General features: G+C 34.3%; 1 pseudogene; it reads left to right on the top strand.

The window, feature by feature from the left end:
* The first annotated feature begins 1,150 nt into the window (after positions 1 to 1,150).
* On the top strand, positions 1,151 to 8,069 carry LOC108904904 (annotated as a pseudogene).
* Positions 8,070 to 12,054: the final 3,985 nt, after the last annotated feature.

The raw sequence follows: 12,054 nt of genomic DNA, 5'->3' as shown, positions 1-12,054 counted from the left end.
GAAATGTTTTGAAGGTGGATAACACAAAAACGAATAATAATAAAACAAATTTGTAAATAGCATGTTAAGAAAAATTAAAACAGGTGAATAAAGCAAAATTTAGTATTACTCATCGAAATGCTAATGTAATATAAAAGTAATTTGCTGTTTATTGTTTATTTACAAGGCTGTTAAGATTAAATAAACTGCGAATCGTCCTTGTTTATGAAATTACAATACAGCTAGATTAGGTAATGTCATATACATCATTTGAACCTATTGCTGTACAAAGTGTAATTAGAAAAAAATTATATAGTGGAATCCGTGTTAAAATCCATGTTTAATGTAAAATTTTTCTATCTCCCCTAAAAAGTTACAGTATTCAGTATCTTCTATGTGGGGGGGGGGGTAGAAGTAATATACAGGATGTTAGAAGATCCAAAAAAATCATCATCATTTACGTTGTAGTTAATTGTAACAATTTTGGGTTGTATCTATTAAAAAATCAAGTTATACAAAAATCTGAAAAAAATTATACAGAAAAGCTCTTTATAAAGATTTTCACAAAAAGGAACGGAACGAATTATTGTTTCCGAAAATCAATGCCGAGAGATTTTTTACATTTTTATCGCTTTGACATGGTAGAAATTCTCTAGAACCTCAACCATCCTGTATATGATATGTGTATACGAAAGCTATTATTTATCTACAAAAACGGTAACAATGCTCTTAGTCGGCTGATATAAATATCAATTGTGATAATAAATAATTAACCTTAATTATTTATTAACAAACCACTGTCATCGCAAAAGTTAAAATACAATAACTGGATGTTCAATGTTGTAAGTGAATATCTTCAGGCTTTTATTCTGTATTTTGATCGTATTTATTATTGTGTCTAGTGTCTTTAGTTACCGAACTTTTAAGGCTAGAAAATGTCTCACTTGCCTCCCCTCCCCCACACGGCGTCCATGATGTTAGTTAACGTTAACATCCCATAAATGCATAAACAGAAGCATAGACGTCGAATTCACGAGGTCTTCGAATGCTTGCCAGTACGAATCTGTCGTACTAAATAGATGACCCACAATTATGAAATTTCGACGCCTATGGATAAACCACAATTAGATAAAAGACGCTATCATTTCAAATGCCGCCATTTTACTGTCACGCCAATTCGATCATGTGGTTGTTCAGCGCTGAGTGTACATCTACGGCCAGGTTGGACGGAAAAACGGCTGTAATTACCGGCGGCAACACTGGTATAGGAAAATGCACCGCTCAAGACTTCTATACGAGGGGTGAGTGACAAGCTATTCACCTAATTAGGGTTGAGTTGATTATAAAAACGTGATCATTAAATATTTTAACAATAGAAATATTGAAACACAAAGTGGTACACATATACCAGACGTATTTCAAAACTAAGGGAGAATGAGAAAATGGATGAAGTATGAGAGGTAGCAAATACATAAACTAATGCACAAAATTAATGGGTCAAAAGAATTTCCGAAATTTTTCCGTAATTTTTGCCATGCGTATTTAGGTGAAAAATGTTCGTATCGAGAATTAAATTTTGAAGCTCTAAGATTCTAGTTTTTGGATCTTTCGGTCGAAATTTTTTAGGAGCTACGGTTATCATGCAATTCTAAGAAATAGCGCGACACAAATTTTTTACATGAAAAATGGTCGTATCAAAATTAAAAAAAAAGAAAATTGAAGCTGAATAAACAAGCTATCTGGCCCATGCAATGGCTTAGCTTAGCTGAATTTTTCAAATCCATGGACTCGCGCTATTTCTTAGAATTGCATGATAATCGTAACTCTTAACAAATTTCGACCGAAAGATCTAAAAACTAGAATTTTACAGCTCCAAAATACTTTTTTTAATTCCCGATACGACCATTTTTCACCAAAATACACTCTGTCAAAAATCACGGAAAAATTTCGGAAATTCTTTTGACCCTTTAATTTTTAGCATTAGTTTATTCAAATGGTTTTATATTTCTCTTTCGAGTCTTTCTTTCCATTGACTGTTTCTTTCGTGAGTCAACTTAACTTTGTTCATTTCGATAGAACTTTAGCAACATTTCTTATCTGACTGTGTCAAGGTATGAATCATAAATGGCATCTACTGTATACCATCCCTTTCTGAAACCACTGTGGCATTCCACAATGTCTTCCTCAGTGAATAGTCATTCTTTCTAACAGAATACTTTTTAAGATCTTGCAGTAGACATTAGGCAAAGTTATCCCTTTGTTATTTTGACGTTTTCTGCATATAATATACAGGGTGTTTCTGAAATAAGTGCATTCCTTGAAAAGGACGATAGAGGACATGAAAATGAGCAACTTTTACCAAGCAACTGATGGTCTAAATGCTTCTGTTTTCGAGAAAATTAATTAAGAAAATTAACCATAAATGTAAGCCAACCCTGTGCATCTTGTGCACGTGCACGGCCAGAATACTTCGGGCTCGCTTCATGCGTGAAGCGCTTCTCTAATTGACTGACGTTCTACGTGACTTCCACAATCAAGCAAATTTGATGGTATGTCAGTATGTCGTCGGCCAGTCACTAGCTCGTGGACGGGAAAGGCATGGAAAATATAGTACTAACGTAGAATGAAATCTAACATATGAATAATGAAACTGTCATGGCGGCGTTACATGTTAGTTAGCTTCCAAAATAAAAGATGGCGCAGAGAATGCTAACCCTGTCATTTTGGGTTGGTTGGTAATGCAGTTTGGACTTTGCACGTATTTGAAGTTTGGCTTTCGTTATCTTTGGTTTCTTAGGTTATCCTCTGAAAATTGTAAATTATAGTATTGCAAGAATTGTGTTTATAATTATTTAGTGCTTAAGAGTTTTCTATTTGTTATTATATTATACTGGGAATACGATGTGTAAGTTTTAAGTTATATAGTTTTATTAAAAACCAAACCTATATCTTTACCAACATTATGTGGAACACTCATACTCATGTTACCTGTATTAATCGATTAGAAACAGTCCACATAAAATGTGCATGTTTGAAATTACATATTATTTAAGTTAAATATAGATAAAAATAATTATGTGTATGATGATAAACTCCAACTAATATTTTATAAAACCTTTGATACTTAGATGCTTACAAAATTTTTAATGGTGGTGAATTGGTTTCTTTATTCAGTTTGAGACATAGAAAATATACTGTTAATATTAAGGTTTGAAAGTTCCAAACTATATGAACTATTGAATTTAACCCAATATTGTACAAATATTCGGTTAGGTGTATACCTATCTCCGTGAGATTATTATAACAGTTCATGCATAATTTTTATATTTTTACAGCTTACTTACCAACTTATCAAGTTTATGAAGCAAATGAATTAAATCGTTGTCGTTTTTACCTACAATTAAATACATAACAAGAAATTGTTTTAATAGTACATGCATAACAACATTCTGTATAAATCAATTAGGATTTCTTGTAGATACAAAATAAACTTAAAATTATTAAAAAATGTTTTATTTCCTTATCGAAACCATTTACTAAGTATATCTTGGCAAATGTCAAAATTTGAAAAATACTATAATATAATAAAATAATAAATAAGAAATTGTCTGTATTTATTTGTGGCATTATAAATGTTATAATTTGGATATTTTGCCATAGTTTGAAGAAAAAAAAACTGGAAAAATAAACCCTTGTACCGATAGGGACAGTCAAGTGTCAATACTGAAAACTTTTGCCTAATAGTGAGATGCCAGAGACATACATCTACATGTATAAGTCTGGTTACGCACTGGAAAAACAAATACACAACACAATAACACTATGACGTTTCTGAAGCCTCTAGTTTCGTTATCAAAGCAGAAGTGAATTAGAAAAGTACTGAATATTAGTTTTTCGCTACATTTTCTGTTTAAGTAAATAATCTGTTCTCAAAAGTATTGACACTTGACTATTCCTATTTGTATAAGGGTTTACTTTTAAAATTTTTAAAATATAATGTAGAGGATATAAGTGAGAAATCGTTTCCATAGGATAGATGGCGCTGTAATCAGTTCACAAAGTATAAGGTGTTGCCTACTCATTAGGAGCTAAGTAGTAGTAAGCTTCCAAAACGTTACGTGGCGCTGTTTCGCGGTTTAGTGGCAATATTAGGGACATTTCATTCTACGTTAGTACTACATCTTCTATGGGGAAAGGCCGCAACACGTTTTCGATAACGAAGAAAACGTCATAAACCTCATTGAAGAGGATCCGAGGCGCAGTACTCGTGTGGCATGTACGGGAACAATAACAGTAATAACAGCCATATTATGTACAAAGGGTTCAGGTATATGAGTAACTAAATAAGAGGGTTTTATTATGTGTCTTGTGTCGGCAGAGTACGCCATCTGTAGCTGGTGCGGCAAACGACACACTCGGAAACCGCAGACTATAAAATAGTTAAGGAAACTTCATGGGAAAACACAGAGTACTACCTATATTTAATAGATGTCGCTGCACCATAATGGCGGTAAATTTAAATATAATAAAATACACTAATTGTAAGAATAAAAAGTATTTCATAAGTAATAGATCACAAAACAGCTACTAATGGTTTAAGTTAAACATTAAAATTAAGGTGAACCATTAACAGATGTTCCATGACCCATTACTTAACACTTTCATTATCACTTGGTTAAATGAAAAAGATAAAGCGGTGATATTTAAATGTGTGACAAATATTTCAAATTCATTCTATTATGAATTCGAAAATATTTAAGTATAAAAAAATGTACAGGGAGATTATTTTTTTAAATAAACCATTAAAAACTGAAAATTTTAAAGAAATTTAAAGAATTATTTACCTACCTTTATATAAAATGTTGGTCTTTTAAATGCGGGAATTGAAGTACTCACAGTAACATAGTACACTTATAGCAAATAATAATTTTAAATACTCGTATGTGCATTTCGGTTTTTTATAAGGTGGAGGTAAAAAATCCTCCGAGATTGAAAATTTTGTCATGTTACGTTAACAAATTGTTTTGCTGAATGTCCGATACTATCCGAGGATTCCGAGGTGACATTATTACAATTAAAAGGTGAAATTGAAGTTGATCCTAACAATAATATCGGCACAGCACTTCTGTTGAGACTATTCCTATTATTGTTATTTAAACATTTGAACTCAGAATGGTCTTCACAAAAATAATGATATGTGTTTGTTGGAGAAAAGTCTGATTTACATAATTTTCGAACTGATTCTATCCACAGTAATTGCCAGTCTTTTGTAATTCCGAAAAAACTTTTATTTCTATACAACGTATTATAGACATTCATATTATACAGAGTGTTCCAGGATTAAGTCGACAAACTTTAAGGAGATATTCCTAAAAAAAAAAAAAAAAAAAAACAAAGAAAAAATTTTTTCCAGATACGCTTCATTTTCGAAATATGGCGTTAAAGATTTTTAAGAAAATTCGAATTTTTTAAATAGCTTCTAAATGAAGAAGGCTATTTAGGCCAAATTTGACATGACACATCTTAAAAGATACCATTTTTCCATAGAAGTAAAAGTCCCGCAAGCAACCAGTTGCGAAGTTATGGGGACTCAGACTCATTAAATTATAAAAAAAATTAATACGGCCTTATTGAAAATAAAAAATGATGCTGTTTTTAGATAGAACGATCAAAGCGAAAAGTGAATCAAAAATGAAATGATTTAAAAAATATTTTCTTCAAAATGGGCGCCTCCGGACTGTAGACAAGCACAACATCTTCTAATTATGGAGGGAGTGGCCGATCGACACTGAATTGGAGTTAATTCTCGACACGCTTGGACTATTTGCTGTCTTCTAGGGCATCAACTGGCACCTCGTAGACTTTTTGTTTAGCAGCACCCCATTTTTGATTCACTTTTCGCTTTGTCTAGGTAATATTAATTGGTAATTTTTTGGTTGTTTTCCGCCACTGGTTGCTTGCGGGACTTCTACTTCTATGGAAAAATGGTATCTTATAAGAAGATGTGTCATGCCAAATTAGGCTTAAATAGCCTTCTTCATTTAGAAGTTATTTAAAAAATTCGAATTTTAAAAAAATCTTTAACGCTCTATATTTCGAAAATGAAGCGTCTCTGGAAAAAAATTATACTTGATTTATTTCTTATTTTTTTATGAGGAATATTTCCTTAATGTTTGTCGACTTAATCCTGAAACACCCTGTATAGTAGGAAATGCCTTTGCAATTTGGAGCACAACATTGACGTTTAGTTCTACCAGGTAACTCATTTTGGGTAAAAAAGCGAATAAAAATACAGTACGGCAGTTCAGACGATTGATTCAATAAATCCCTTATTACATTAACCTAAAACAAAACAAATTTATTAATGCACAAAACGCGACAACCTACCTGAACATAAACCATAACCTCAAACATTATATTTCTGTTATTCTGTTGATTGACAGATTGGAAATTTTTTTTCGCGAGTGAAGTCATATGTTGTAGTATTAGTACTGTGAGTGAATGAAGAGATTTAAACTTAAACTACCATATGACAACTAAGATCAAGAGAGATAGAAATAGTAATTACAAGTCAGATATTCACTAATATTCAGTCTCGAAAAAAAGCCTACAGATTCGATGTGTGGTTGCAGATTTCTGTTTAACAATTTCTATAAAGGATAATGTTCTGCCGCACTAACGCTAGATGGCCTCAGTGAATACATTCTCCGTCCGCCCTATCCTATAAATCCTCTTATTTAGTTACTCATATGGTTTCAGGCATGTACTGTCACATGTACTATCAAGATATGTCTAATAATAAACGACCATCAAGTATTCATTTCAAGTACTTTGAACAACAAATGTCCATTGGACTGCGTGTGCCATATTACATATGAAAATGTAGAAAAATAAGTTAACTCTATATGTATTTTGGGACCACTACTTCATTTTTATTTTACCATTTGCTCTCACTTTATTACCGATTGTCTCTTACTTTTGAAATACTTTTAAATATCAGAAATGGGATTTTACTCTTCTTGTTATTTGTCCATTACAGGTGGGCGCGTTATAGTAGCCTGCAGGAACTGAGAAAAGGCCAACCAATCTGTGTCTGATATCAAGAAGGCTTGCAGAGACATGGGGAACTTAGGCACCATCCTGGTCGTGGAACTAGACCTTTCTAGTCTTAAATCAATTAGGAACTGCGTAAAACGGTTGTTAGAGAGTGAAAAGAAAATCGATCTGTTGGTCAACAATGCGGGGGTGATGATGTGTCCAGAAAGTAGAACTGAAGATGGATTCGAGACGCAGATGGGCACCAATCACTTTGGCCATTTCTTGTTCACCATGTTGCTCTTGCCTAGAATCTGCCAGAGCACTCCTGCTAGAATTGTTAACGTTTCTTCTATGGTTCACGATAGTAAGTATTGAAATGAAAAAAAAAGCACTCGGTTATACAATTTGTTGATCCTAGATAGCAGAATTGACCTCGAAGACCTCAATTGGGAAAAGAAAAAATACAAGCCTTTTGTAGCTTATAAGCAGACCAAATTGGCGAATATTTTGTTTACTAAAGAGCTGGCTCGCCGACTTGAAGGTAAAAAAAAGCTTAAACTGGACATTGCAGCGCACACTGTTATACTACTACTATAAAATTTTCTTCTAGAGCGAGGTATAAATGGTGTAACCACCTACTCCTTACACCCTGGGGCTATCAAAACAGATTTGGCGAGGCATCTATCAGAGTCGTCATTTTGGATGAACTGGTTGCACTGGAGCATATCCTGGATGTTCAAAACACCCGAGCAGGGATCTCAAACTACCATCTACTGCGCTGTGGATGAAAAATGTGCTAATGAAAACGGGTTGTACTACGCAGAATGCGCTGAGAAAAAGCCGTCGAAGTCATCTCTGAACGAGGAGGACGCCAGAATGCTCTGGGACCTTAGCTGGAAGTTGGTAGGTTTGGAGGAAAATTATGACCCCTTTGTTATTTCCTCCAAACCGTAAAATCTTCCTATAGTAAATTTTACGATAATTTTTTATATTGAAATACTTAATTTTTTTAATTACTGCTTCTGTTTATACAGGGTGGGCCACCCAGTAACGCCTCGGTCGCTAGTGACCAAACGGAAAATGTTACAGAAACCTGTTTAGATGGGTATGTGTAGGTTGATTACGGCTACATTTTAAAAATATCTTGAAATATACAGGATGTCCAGGAAAAGCGTATCATATCAAAGTTATGTATTTTTAAATGGAACACCCTGTATTTTAGTGCATTTTTAAAAGAACCGTAAAAAATAGGTGAACTTTATTAAAGGTTCTGCATACCTAGGACTTATTGTTTGTGAGATATTTCAGTTTTACTGAAAATACAGGCTTAGCGTAGAAATTTAATACTAACAATAAAAAAAATAATTTTAAGAAAGCAGCTTTGGAGAGTGTATTCTAGATCCTTGAAATTATAAATTATTATATTTGTCGTCACTTAGTATTGTACAGGGTGTTAAAAAAACTGCTGAATACTTCTCTCAACTTTAAACAGCAATAACTTGGTTATTTTAAATGGGACACCCAGTATATTTTTTCTTTGGGACTTAGGAAATTTAAAACTCTTTCCAACTGTGTTATAGGGTCCCTATACCTATCTCTAACGGTATTGGAGATATTTGTGCCGTTTCGTTTTTTAGCGAATTTTCTTGTAAGATTCACGTGTGTTTATCGAGGTCTTTATTGAATTGGTAAAGCGTCAATCATGACAATATTCAAAAAAGTTTTCCAATAAAAAATATTATTTTATATGCAAAATAATTATAAAAAGTTATTAAATTTGTATAAATATGTTTGTTGTACGTAACTGAATTAAATTAATTAGGAGCAACATGAAAAATATTTATTAAAGGAAATTTTATTTTTAGAAGAAACAAAGAAAAGATTTAATTGATGATCGAATTGATAACAGCATCTCATTATATCTTCAAACGATATTCTCACATTCCTTAGAATATTTAGGTGATTGTGGCAAGTGCATCTCTAATCCTTTCCTTCATATCATCGGAAGTAGTAAGTTAAACACTGTGTACAAGATTTTTTATATAGCCCGAAACAAAGAAGTCCATTACTTATTCAATTTCTAAAACCCTTAAAAGCGTATGGCACTGGATCTCTTGACAGGCAATGATTTATTACTTTGCATCGAATATGATCCTACTATACACATACTCACCTAAACCGGTTTCTATAACATTAGCCGTTTGGTCCCTAGCCACCGAGGCGTTATTAGTGGCCCACCCTGTATATTATGGTATATAAATAAATATATATTTTTAAAATAATGTCAAATAATTTGTTGATCTCTTGTTATCACAGACAGCGCTCTATGTACGAGTACTGGATTAATTATTGATAAGACATGCCGATAGCCTTCACCACTGAATATATACGAGGTGTACTCAGAAAATAACCGAACTTTTTTAATTACGTGCTAATAGACATATTATTTAGTGATATGCGTTTGGCAGCATTACGTTGCGTATAACCTCCTCTGTAACCATATTATCTTGGATTGTTGATATCTCGTTTAGTTTTCGCGATATTGTTACTTGAGTGCAACGTGTTTAAGTGTTAGTGACGACTTTTAAAATGTGCGCGATTTTCTGAAACAACAAAGCAATGTAAAGTTTTGTGTGAAACTGGTAAGAACTTTCACGGAAAGGTTTCAACTTACAAGCTTATGGAGATGATGCTCTGGCTTGAACGCAATGTTACGAATGGTTTTCAAGATTTAAAACTGGTCGTCAGTCAATTGAAGATGATCCTCGACCAGAAAGGCCTTCGACTTCAACTGATGACTCCCACGTTCAAAAAGTCAAAGATCTGATACATACAAATCGCCGATTGACTATCAGAGAAATTGCAGAAGAGGTTAAGATGAGCAGCAAAATTTCTTCCTCGTTTGATGACAGAATAACAGAAAGGAAATCGTGCGGACGTTTGTCGGCAACTCTGTATAATCCAATGACGATGAAACATTCATTCAAAGGATCATAACGGGAGACAAAAGCTGGGATTACAGCTACGACAGTGAGGCAAAAGTTCAATCTTCACAATGAATTGGCAAAAGATCGTCACGCCCCAAGAAACTCACTGTTTTTTTCGACTTTAATAGAATTGTTTATTTCAAATTATTGCCTCAAGATGAATTAGTGAACCGTGTGTATTATCCAGGCGTTTGCGCTAAAAATCAGTACTGTCCTCCTTCTTCCTCCTTACTCCTATTCATCCAAAGGATCATAACGGGAGACAAAAGCTAGGTTTACAGCTACGACAGTGAGACAAAAGTTCAATCTTCACAATGAATTGGCAAAGGATCTCTACGCCCCAAGAAACTCACTGTTTGATTGTGCACGAAGCACCTTCTGATGTTGTCTCTTTTTGCCTGCCCTGACAGACAGGATGATTACGAGGCACTGATTGATTTTGTTAATGAAACCCTTGGCTTAATTTTTCACTTATTTAATGACATAATAATTTCTCACAAGGTGTCTTAACACTACTCTAACCTAAACTCATCTGTTTATTTGTGTGTAGGGCTTGTATGCCCACACCCTCGCTTTCGACCCACATTTCAAAACAATGAAGAGGGGGGTTGGACGGAACCTTATGGCGCGTGGCGGAACAAGCATTTGAGTTTAATGGTAGCACGCAAACCCTCCCTAATGCACGTTTCTCTACACCACTAGGTATCTTGACACTCACTACCCTCACTATGTTGTCATGCCCTGGATGAATCGCTGTTATTCTGCCCTTGGGCCACTGTTGTGGTGGTGTATTATCTTCCTTAAGAAGAACTAATGATCCTATTAGGGAAGAGACATCTGATTGGAATTTCCATTTGGACCTTTGCTGCAGGTTATGCAAATATTAATTTTTCCATCTCTTCCAGAAGTGTTGAGTGATTCAGAGAAGGTGATGATACCGCGCAACGGGAGTTAGCCGTTCGTTTTCGACATCAGGTTCGAGTATTGAATTGAGCGGCTTCCCTATTATGAAGTGGCCTGGAGTCAAAGCCTCAAGGTCTTCGGGATCACTGGATAGAGGGGTTAAGGATCTTGAATTCAGAACCGTTTCGATTTGAGCTAAGAGAGTATAGAACTCTTCATAAGATAAATGAATATTATTCAAAATGCGTTTCAGGTGATATTTGACTGCCTTAATAGCTGCCTCCCAGAGACCTCCAAAGTTTGGAGAACGTGCTGGAATATAATGCCACTGAATTTTGTGTGCGCAAATAATTTTGAATTTGGTCCTTTTGAATTATGTGATAAAACTCTAACAACTCACGATTTGCTCGCGTAAAATTGGAGGCATTGTCCGAGTAAATATGACTACATAAGCCACGTCTTGCTACGAATCGTTTTAAGGCATTTAAAAACATAGATGTAGTTAGTTCTGTCACCAACTCTAGATGAGTTGTCTTGCCTGTCATGCACACAAATACGCAGATGTAAGCCTTTATTTTCTTACGATTGCGAGTTTATCCGTCCTTTATATAAACTGGACCTGCGTAATCTACAGCGCAACTAGAAAAGATGCGATTTGGAGTGACGCGACTGGTAGGTAATTCGCCCATCTGAGGGATAATAGTGCGAGGTTTGGCTTTAAAGCAAGGAATACATTTATGTATAACCAGTGGCGGCGCGTGAACATTGATTGAATGTGTTCTGCTTAGGGTTGTTACATTTGTTGAATTAAATTCCGGGATATTAAGTGCCCGGACTCTCCAAATGGCGCCGCAGGCGAAAAATTTTAAAATTTTCAAAGTCACGCGCTTTCCTGGCACTTCTGAATTTCAAGGAACAATGCATTTATTAAAAACACAGATTTTCACAATAATGATTTTTGAAATTGATACCTTTTTGAAATATCTATTCACGAATTACCTACTGACGGTATAAATAAACTGGAATAAACTTAATATATTTTATTAAATTATTGAATATTGTTTATAAACAAAAAAATCGTTTGTGAAATTTACCAACGATTCAACGAATTTTAATTTTCCTCGCCGTGTTATGATTTTTTCTTTAT

This window comes from Anoplophora glabripennis, unplaced genomic scaffold (genome assembly GCF_000390285.2).
Source record: "Anoplophora glabripennis isolate ALB-LARVAE unplaced genomic scaffold, Agla_2.0 scaffold197, whole genome shotgun sequence".
Lineage (NCBI taxonomy): Eukaryota > Metazoa > Arthropoda > Insecta > Coleoptera > Cerambycidae > Anoplophora > Anoplophora glabripennis.
The sequence above is the reverse complement of the archived record's forward strand: the minus strand, read 5'-3'. Positions and strand labels throughout refer to the sequence as shown.